Raw genomic sequence first — 11,238 nt, forward strand, 5'->3', positions numbered from 1 at the left:
ACAGTGTTAACAGACATAAAGTCAAAATATAAAGCAAGAAAAAATACTTTTTTCACAAGTTACATCCTAACATTCAAAAACTTGTCAAGTGCAAGCAGGGGTAATCCTCCGATTGATGATGGGAAACTGATTAGTATAACATGCTAACCTTACCCTGATCCTAGACTACATTAAATCTATTTGTATTTAGTGATTTGATTTGAGATGTTCTAATAAGAATATGTTCAAAGTTGAGTTATGTGTAGTAAGATTAAATTTTTCTTACAAAATTATCTGTATTTTATTTTAATAACTAGTTGCAAGTATCAGCTTTCCCAACTGGCAGCAGTTTCAAATTTTGATTGTACTTATGAACTGACTACTTATATTTGTATGATGGGGAGGAGGAGGGGGTGAGCTCATATTAGTGTTCAAAGGGGGGGGGGAGATGCAGAGACTGAAAGATTGAAAACCATTTTTCTTTTTACAATTTGAGACATTAAATGCTCCAAAATAAATAAATAAATAAATAAATACATAAAAATGCGTCATTGACGTTATTGTAGGTACATATTAAGATTGGAAAACTTGTTTATATCGTGGAAGGTAAACAACAGAACTAATTTTCTATGCCTAAGTTCCGAATGAAGTTACCTTCTTCTCCTGATAAATTGAGAGTCGTTTTAAGATGTAAAAAAAGAGCTACATTAGTTAAAGAGATTCTTCAAAAACTTGAAAGAAATGTTATAGACAATAATTGGTTTCTGAAAAAAAGATTTTATTACTGATATAACTTTGCTACCGATCTGCTAGTAAAGAAACTTTTAAAGTAACAACCATTTTAATGCTGAAAATTAACCAAAATGTTTTTTTTTTTTAGATTTCTAAAATTTCTAAAGTTTTATTTTAAAGTTCATGTTCTGTAAACTGGTGCTGTCATTGGTTTTGATATTATTGTGGATACTGTACCGTTTAATAATGCAGAAGTTTTTTTCTTAAAAACAGTATGTTTATTTTCTTAAATTATCATTATTATTTTAAGAAATTACATACTAGAACAAAGAAGTACGAGTGTTCAGTTAGTTTCCCTTATCTCATGAGCAAAATCATTTTATGAGTTTTCATCTTTTAGAGAAATATTTATACTATTTCTTAAAGTGTAAAAGCGTGTGTGATATGGAAACAATTTATTTTATTCAAAAGAAAATTTAGTTATTATCTTTTCTCGTTTGTTTATTTCGGTATTCCAGTTAATTTTTTGCCTACTGTTTTCATAGTACTTGCGGATGACGTAATTATGAAACATTCCGTTGATCAACCTAACATTACATTAAAATAGAAACAATATTGGACAATTGCACTTCAACCAAGATAAAAGTGTTTTAAGTTCCCTACTTTTAGCTCCCTTCATTTTAAGTCTTCTAACGTGGAAGCTTTTTTGATGTGTTTATTAAAGAAAAGAGTTATCTTAAACTACAGCACTTTATTGTAAAACGATAAATCTTTGAAAAAGAAAATTTCATTGTGTTTATATATTTTTTTCAGTTAGGATGTCATATTTTTCTACTTCGCTTTGTAGAATACGCAGAGGGGGATAAGAACTTACACATTGCCCCCCCCCCCTCCCCATCGAGTTTTTTGAGTGAAGAATTCAGAGGAAAATGAATTATATAATCATTAACTTTTCTAAACAAATAATTGCTAAAGTAACCTGGTACAACTAAGCGCCTGGATCGTAGTTTAAAAGTAGAGACATGGCCGCCATCTTGAGGTAGAACGCCGCATTTTTCCTATGTCTACTACAATCGAACTTGCTTGTAGCGAGCCCTGTTTTAACGAGAACTCGGATTTAGGGAGGAAATCAAAAATATTTGGTCGGTGCAATGTTAAATCTATTGGAAAAAACTCGCTTTTAACGAACAAACACCACTTAAAGCGAAAAATATTTTTTTAAATTATAAAATGTCTGTTGATTTCCTCATCAGAAAAGATTATTTCTATTTTTAGAAAAAATCCATTTGCATTTTGAATTCAACCGAAAGTTAGAGATATGACATAAGTCATGAGAACAAGTAATTAAACAGCTCTTTTTTTTTTCAAATTCGTAGAGGAACATTTAAAATTTATATATTTGTTGAACAGAATGTTATCATTTCCGATATATACTTCCGAGGATATTGTTTCCGAGATATACTTCCAGGATATACATGGCTTCTAAAGTACAGAAAAACTTCCAACTCTTTTGAAGCCACTGATGCAAATAACGATGTTTTTGGACCCCACGTTCCTCGAAAACAATAACAAGAAAGGGACAATAAAACATGGCAAATCAGATAATCAACTTCTTTGGAACGTACAGAAGACAAAAATAACAAAGCGAGCATGCATTAATTTTTATGATTTTCTTCGGGAATCCGTTCTTTACGAGCACTCGGTTATAACAAGCAAATATACCAGTCCCTACGCGCTCGCTATGTGTGAGTTCGACTGCATTATATGAAGTAGCTTGTTTTACTTCCTAATTGTGATTTCTATCCGACTCCATGTCGATCTACAGCCAAAAGCCCCATAATCAAGAAGCAAAATAAGCTACTTAAACATAGCAAACATACAGGCAGTTATCAAAATAATGGAAACACCTGTGAATAAAAGTGCCATTTTTGACTGTACTTCGTAAGTAATAAAGAATAAAACTATATGTCTGTTTTTTTTATAAGTAGCAATGTACATATTCAGGTAGTATATGGTGGCTCAATTGAAGCTCTGGAAGTCTTGAATTCTTTTTCAAGCACGTGAAATGTCGGACCTTTCAAATTTTAAAAGAGGCCGAATTGTTGGAGCACGTATAGCTGAAGCAAGTGTAACTGAAACATCTCAACTTTGAGGCATTTCCAGAGGTACAGTATCTAAAGTCATGACAGCATACGCACAGCACGGTAAGCCAAACTCGGTAAAGCAAAATAGTAGATGGAAAGAGAAGCTCAGTGAAAGAAACCGACAGGTACTGAAGCGGATTGTAATGTCTAAAAAACGAACAATAGCAACAAAAGTAACCACAGTACTCAATCACACATGTATTCACCAGTGTGAGTGATTACAGTCAGAAGGCACCGTTACTAACAGAACATTTACGACAGAGTAGCGATTCCCAACACCACATTTGTCTCGGTGTTTCTATTATTTTGATAACTACCTGTAGGAAGAAAGCAGCATTATCCCAAAATGGTGGAAGTATCGCTACTTATGCTACGATCTAGGGCTTCAAGTACAGCCATTTGCAACTAGAAAATAATTCACCTCGTGACATTGAACTGTAATAATGTACTCTGTAACGGTGCTCTGACGAATTTTGTTAATTCGGTCACTATTGAGCTTTGTCAACACCTTCATAAAGAAATACTTCCTTCCACAGAAGTCGCGGTGATTTTCACTTAAAAGCCATAATCTGCTGAGTATTCTACAAAGTGTTTTTTTTTTAATTGTTTCATACCAACTAAAGTCATTTTCAGTTTCTTCCACTAAAAATCTTTTAAAAATGCTTGAAAAAAAGGCATATCCAAAAGAGAATGAAGGAAGATCCTCTTTATAAATGCTCCTGCTTCACCAAATTAATTCCACGGATGAAATAAATCACTGAATATATCATTGGAGCATCATCTTTATGGAGCAACATGCGCGGCATGCATTTTCCTTGTTTAAGATGCCTTTCCTTCTCAATCTCAGTGCCAAGTAAAAGCAATGATTGATCCGACACAGACGAAAGGAAAGCGACAGCACCCGCCCGGCCCCAGGCCCAAATTAGAAAGAACTCGGAAGAAGGAAACCAGAGAAAAAAAAATGTGTCTAAGAATTCCTTATCTGAAATCAGGGGTAAGAAATCCAGGTTGATTGTTGCGTGACAGTTTCAATTGAAATCAAGGTTTTCGGATCTTGTTAATGAAAATAATTGTAGCGGACTTGCGCGGCGTCGATTCACAAGTTCGTAAAGGACTACCGGCAGTGACAAAACAAAAGGTTTAGTAATGTTCGCAAAACGGTCATTAGATAGGTTTTTTTGTCCGGAAATTAGGAGTGTTAGAGAGATAGTTGTGATTGATGTTTTTTGACAATCATATTGGGTGTAAAAAAGAAATAGTGACGACACACGGAAAAAGCAAGGACAAAAAAACTGTATACCTATTTTTTTTCCTTGAGAAAACAAATTACAAATTATGAAGGGCTCTTTGTTCCAGTTTTTAGAACAGCATACATAAAAGCGTTTTGTAATCTTCTGAAAGCAATGGAATTTTTGATAAAGATGAAGAAATGGTAAGAAGCGAATAGGATAAATGAAGATTTATTGCATTATGAAGAATACAATTAAATAACGAAACGAAAACCTTTGGTTTCTTCATAGCCAATGAAAGCAGTGATGCAATGGTTTTGAGAACTTTGCATTTCAGCAGTTATTTTTTGGAGAAATGTCATTGGCTCAAGAAGTTTAACTTCTAAGCATTCAGAAAAGATAATATTGACATGTAACAGTATAGCATCTGAGAGTAAAGAGACAAAATAGCATTTGTTCTTAAAAATGTACCTTCTAAGAGTAAAATCAAATAAGGGGCAGCATCTTAACTTATTTATGGCTTTGCTTCTTAGAGCCAATAAAAGGAAATATTACGTAAACTCGTCAAAAAAATAATAATAATTAAATAAAGGTCATTGAAACGGGATACCAAATGAGGCAGTGAGAAGGAAAGGGATGTAAGCGCCAAAATTATAAATTTGGAGATAATCAGTAAAAATGGAAGGTGAACCTCTCCTCTGTCTTGGGGCAAGAGATGATGCTAGTAACTCTGGTAGGTGCTGCTGAACGGTGTGTTTTAGAAAAACTTTTCAATAAAAGTCTACCTAGGATCTGAACTTTAAACGTGTTTTACTCAAAACTTGAAATGTCCATTTACATCCCTTTGCTTCTCATTGCCTTAAATGTTCCTTTCTGTTGAGCTAGCCATTCAAAGAGTTGATTTTACTTTCTAAAGGTTTTTGTTTTTGAGAGAGTTTCATGCTGCGCCTCTCCTGCTCTAGCCGTCCTGACGTCACGTTCTCTTATGCTTTGTAAAGATCAACTTTGTTAAATTTTTGCTGGTCGCTAGTGGCGAGTAGAAGCAAATGTATTAGTTACCAACCCCCCTCCCCTCCTTTTTCAAGAGTCTCGAGTTTTGAGTAATTCAAAAAAAGTAACTACAAACAATTTTGGTTTTTAAATTCATCTCATGCATTAAAATAAATGAGTCAACAGTTGAAAGTGTATTGAAAAATAAAAAGATAATAATCAATATTGATAGAACAAGATTCATTGTTGGTGAAGAAATGTAGGTAGGGTAACGTCGGGCAAAGTGAAAAAGTTAAAATGAATGAGCTTTTCCAAAATTAACAAATTAAAAATTTGTTTTGAAAATTAGAGTACATAAGGAAAGAACATTCTATTTTGTAATAAAACTTGCTTTGAAGCAGTATTTTTTTTTTTTTTTTTTTTTTTTTTGGCAATAAATTTTGGCGTTCAAAAAAAGTAGAAAATTTTCACCTTTTTTTTCATGGGGCAAAAATTATTTTTCAAATGTAATATTTTTATTTCGACCATGAAAAATATTTTTGAACAAATGAATCGGTAAATACACGGTAGGATGAATAAATGAAATGATAATAACGCAGTAAATTAAAGTAATTTATTTATGAGGAAAAATAAATGATTGAGTAAAAGAGTGAATGAACAAGAAAATCCGGGAATTCATGAATAAATAAGTGAGTACATCAGTCATTTAGGAAATGATTGAGTAAATAAACGAAATAAACTATTTCACTTTGCCCCGCATGTACTTGACTAATTTTACACAATATTTAAACTACAAATAAGCTCAATATTAACTAAATAAATACTGCACCGAACATTAGACTGTCTCAATTAATATTTACAATGATAATTACAAGAATTTTATCAATTTATAATTGCAAAAACTATTTTTGATTTGCAACAAAATATTACAATATGAGTATCAATTTTTGAAAACTGCCTGAATCATCATATGCTTTAAACTTCGGAGGTATTTTTTGCTGACTGGAATAAACTACATATGTTACTATATGGTTAAAATATCACTAGATAGGTGGCTCTAAAAGCAGAGCATATATTTCACCATTTTACTCTGACCCGCTATTTCACTTTGCCCCACATTCCCCTACAAGAAAATTTTAAATTTCGTTTTTTCTTTTTTTTCCCTTTTTTTAATTAACGAAATTATTTTTATATCTTATACGATCCAAAAATAATTTTTTGATTAATCTGAAAAAATAAACAATTGGGGACACAATTGAAATGCCTATGAAAACGACTCCGTGGATCCGAATTTTTCTCAGCGTCTGCAAAACCCTTTTTCATAAAATCGTACACTGACTTCGTCGAGTGACAAACAACCAAAGATTTTTTTTTTTTTGGTCTGAAAAATATTAAATAAAAAACAAAATATTTCTCAGGAAAACTTTAAAAAAGTGGAAAATTTTCACTTTTTTTTCAATGAGACAAAAAAAAAAAAAAAAAAAAAGGAAATATTTTTCGACTGAAATATTTTCTATTCTATTGGGAAAAATATTTTTGAAGAAAATAATGAGTAAATAAAAGGGTAATGAATAAATAAATAGATAATGAACCTATAAACTAATTAATTAATTTATTTATTAATTAATACATAAGGAAGGATAAATGAGTGAAGAAAATAAGTGAAAGAATTAATTAATGTATCAATGAATTATTAAATGGAGGAATGTAAATAAATTAGTTAATAAATGAATACGCAAATTATTTAATAAATTATTGAATGAGTAATTGAAATGAACTATTTCACTTTGCCCCGCATGCATCCTCTTTAATTATAAAAAATTGTATTGTAAAAATATTAAAAATACAAATAAGCTAAATATTAACTAAATAAATACTACACCGAATATTGGAAAGTCCTGATTAATATTTAAATTGTTAATAGCAAGAATTTTCTCATTTGATAGTATCAAAATAAGTTTTGACTTACAACAAAATATTACAACTTGAGTATTAATTTTTGAACATTGCTTGTATTATCAATTTTCAGAGGTATTTTATTCTTGACTAGAATAGACTACATGTATTACTAAAATATTACTAGGTAAATGGCGCTAAAAGCGCAGTAATATTTCACCATTTCACTTTACCCCACATTTCAAGCATTTTAAAACTATTCTCTGCAAAATCTGAAATTTGTAGCAGGTCTTAAAAATAGCTTTAAATAAAATTTATAAACGTGGCCCTTTTTTAATTCATTGCTGAAATTAGTGATTTTAACACGCAAGAGGAATTCCGACTGTTTTTGGCAATTTCATATTTCACAAAATTTCTTCACTTCAAATCGATATGATGCTGAACGAAAATCACGAGACAAAAAGTTTCAGGCAAAAAGGAGGCTCTTAGGCTATCGGAACTTCCGGGTACAGAAAAAACTCTAAGAACAATAGAAAACAGTAAGGAGCGAATACAATAGTTAGGTTACAAGAGAAGGCCTAAATTATGGGGAGGAGTGATTTTTTTTCCTTTCGAAATAAAATACAGAGTGCAATCTCTATCATTATGCAAGCATCGGAATTTCAAAAGACATTTGATTGTACAAACAGGCATACAATACCTTTGAAAAAAAAAATAATGAAAACAAAAGTAAAATAGGAAGAAAATGGAAAAGAAATATATTAAACTAAATCAATTTATTGCACGATTTTTATTTTACTTACTTTTAGAAACGATTTAGATTAGATTCAATTGAAGTTCCTTTCAAAAGTAAAACTGAAAATCAATAATTGTGCAAGAACTAACATTTATACATTTATTTTGTACTGAATAAAGGTAACATGACAATCCGAACAAAAAGAAAACAGGCAACTCGAAATGAATTCGCTTTCACAACTTTTTTCGCAGCTGGATATGCAGACAATTTACTTTTTAAATTGGCTTTATATTCCAAAATGAGGTACGAATGCTCAAATGCAGGAAAAATGCAGGTATCTTGAAAAACATTCGACACTTCGCATGGATCTTATAGAAACGAAAAAATTCAGTAAGCTTTTTCTAGGAAACATAGAAAAGTAAAGTTTACCTTTCAACAAACATTTATTTTTTAAATTTTACAATCAACCAATGAATTTATTGCTTTCATAACAATAATTTTTTATTTTATTTTATTTCATTTTAATTTTTTATTTATTTATTTTTTTGCTATCAAAACCATTTAAAAACGATAAATTGCTGAAAACTGACTACGCTTATTTTCCCCCTAATAATTACAGTACTTTCTTTAGTTCCATGAACCTGGGCACTTTCACACGCATTATCTATACTAATATTATAAAGAGAGAGGGAGGATTTTAGTATGTTTATATATTCGAGGTAATCACCAGAACCGCTGCACCTATTTGAAAAATTCCTTTACTATACGAAAGGTGCTTTCTTACTGAGTGACATAGGCTATACTTAGAAAAAATCCGATAAGGGTCATTTCACGTCAAGTCGCCTAATGCCATGTACCGTCATGTCTCAGATTTTGTCCATTACTTTTTTACGAACAGATATCTATGAGAAATGACAAAATTATTTTTTTTAGATTTTTTAAATAAAAATTACGCTTTGGAGAATTTTTTCAAAAATTCGAGTTTTGATCATTTTTTGGAGTCACCGTTTTGGCATGAATTCCGAAAATCTCTCTAATTTCTTTATTTTTCAACCAATTAAGCTGAATTTGGTATCAATTTCAAGCTAATATTTTTCTCTTTCAGTATGAACGACAGAAAGTATTCTATGAACAGTCGAAGAACGAACTCGTGCAAAAACAAAACAACTGCACAGCTTTTGTTTTATTAATTTGACATTACTAAGCTACGCATAATCAGAGGCCGACAAAAACTAAAATCTTAGGAGCCTTTTTTTTTTTTTTTTTTTTGAAGGCAGACAAATTATTTCTAGCAGTTTAGGAAAATTCAGTGTAATCTGATTGCTGAAAAGACCCTTCGATGGAACAGAAATTCCAACGCAAAAGTGATAAAAACATATCTGTTTTTAATTCGCTCAACGTAAGGATTGGATATGCAGCGATGTTTTTGGTTTTCAGAACACAAGACACTTCAAGAGTAAGATGTAGGTAAGACGGAAGTGAGTTGTTACAAATCTTTATAACATTTTTTTCAACAAGTAACTTTTGTGATTATGTTTGAAGTATGCTTTTTACTTTACTAAAACTGTTGTAAATCCGTAACATATTTTTTCAATGGGATTTCTTAGCATTCATTTCATTTGTAAAAAGTTAAATGCATTCACTTAGTGAGTAACAGCTTACCCCTCAGTGTATAGGGATGAGTTCAGCGATGTTGATGCGATGTGCCTTTACAGTTTAAGCAAGAACTGAAAATCAGTAACTGCGCAAGAACTGATATCTATGACCAGCGGCCAACTAAAAAAATGCCTTGGTTACTAGTTCTTTATTTTTTTCATTTCAAGAATCTTTCTGAAGTCATGTTACATTCAATTCTACTATAAGTTCATTAAGCTGAAAAAAAATTTCTCTGGCGCCTAAAATATTTTCCTAGCTCCTAAAATTTTAGAAAATTTTTCGGTCTCTGGGTACGTTATTACACTGACCTGAACAATGTAAATATTTACCGTTTTAAGTTATTAAAATACCTACTAATATAGCTACTTAATAGTATTAACGACTTCAACTAATAGTAATAACAATAAGTCTAGTATGTTCACATATTTAATGTGCATTTGCTATTATTTTGTGACGTTTATAGACAGTTAGAATTTTAAGTTCCTTTGTTGGAGATACTTTTTTCTATTAGTAAAAGACAGTTTTCTCATCAGTATTTGTTATTTTTCCAGTTCCAATTTCAGAGAATTTGTTGCCGGTGAATCTGCTAAATTTGCATCTGCCAAAGGTTTCTGCTTACGAATCACAACTTATCGCCAGACAGTTAGTATTTTAAGTTCCTTTGTTGGAGATACTTTTTTCTATTAGTAAAAGACAGTTTTCTCATCAGTATTTGTTATTTTTCCAGTTCCAATTTCAGAGAATTTGTTGCTGGTGAATCTGCTAAATTTGCATCTGCCAAAGGTTTCTGCTTACGAATCACAACTTTTCGCCAGTTTTGAGAAATATCTTAATTTTTGTAAAAGTTAACACTGCAACAACTTGCCTTAGGACAGCAGGATATATTGCACGACATGACTATATTTTGTATCTTTTTCCGCGTACGTGAACGTGGTATACTCGTAGCAAAGTTATGCAGAATTTTAAAATATGATATCACAAATTCGAAGAATATGCTTTAATCTACTAGTTCCAGATACAGTTACACATTAGAATTTATTTTGCAATATAAATATAGTTAGAGACATAGTCTCCGTGTCGCGTCGAGGTTTTTCTATGAGGTATGTAAAGGTGACGGGAGGAGTTCCCTCATTACACATACATACATATACAGCCACACTAACGCTCATTTGCAAATAAAAAACGTTGTGCGGAAGTCCTAAGTCTTCAGAACTAAATTTAGTAAAAAAATAATCTGAATTCTGTATGAAATTCTCACTTTAAATATCATACGGAAATTGAACTCCCGTGCACACATTAAGTCCTGATGCGGACATGAATATGTCTATGTATGATTTTTATATTTTATATGGGAGCAATAACCTCTCTTATTCTTCTTCCCATTTGCTTACGGTGCTGGATCTTCGACTTTGCTGAGCAACTAAGAGATTTCTCTAAATTATAAAACCACCACTATTATCCACCTTTCTTCAAAATTGTATTTCAACTTCAATGAAAAAAACCCCAGAATTTGGGTTTATTTGTTCCTTCCGGAATCTTTCTCCCGATACAAAGGCCCCGAGCTCCCCCCCCCCCCTATAGATCCGGGCATTGATTCCCTATGACTGTTCGCAGTTCTTCCTCCTTTATTTATTTCTGCTCAAAATTGAGAAAAAAAAAGAATCAAAGTCCTCAAATTCTCATTTGATGTGTCCAAGGAATTTTATAGCAATTGGGCATGGGGAATGATTAAAGTGCAGCGTATAGTATTTACTGCTCTAGAAAAAAAGTTGAGTCGAAAATAGTTCAGGTATCCTTTCCTTGATACATTTTGATGATAGATGGCACCACGAGCTATTACTGAAACTCATTTTGAATCGTAGAGTAAAAAAATTAC

This window comes from Uloborus diversus, chromosome 1 (genome assembly GCF_026930045.1).
Source record: "Uloborus diversus isolate 005 chromosome 1, Udiv.v.3.1, whole genome shotgun sequence".
Taxonomy (NCBI): Eukaryota; Metazoa; Arthropoda; class Arachnida; order Araneae; family Uloboridae; genus Uloborus; species Uloborus diversus.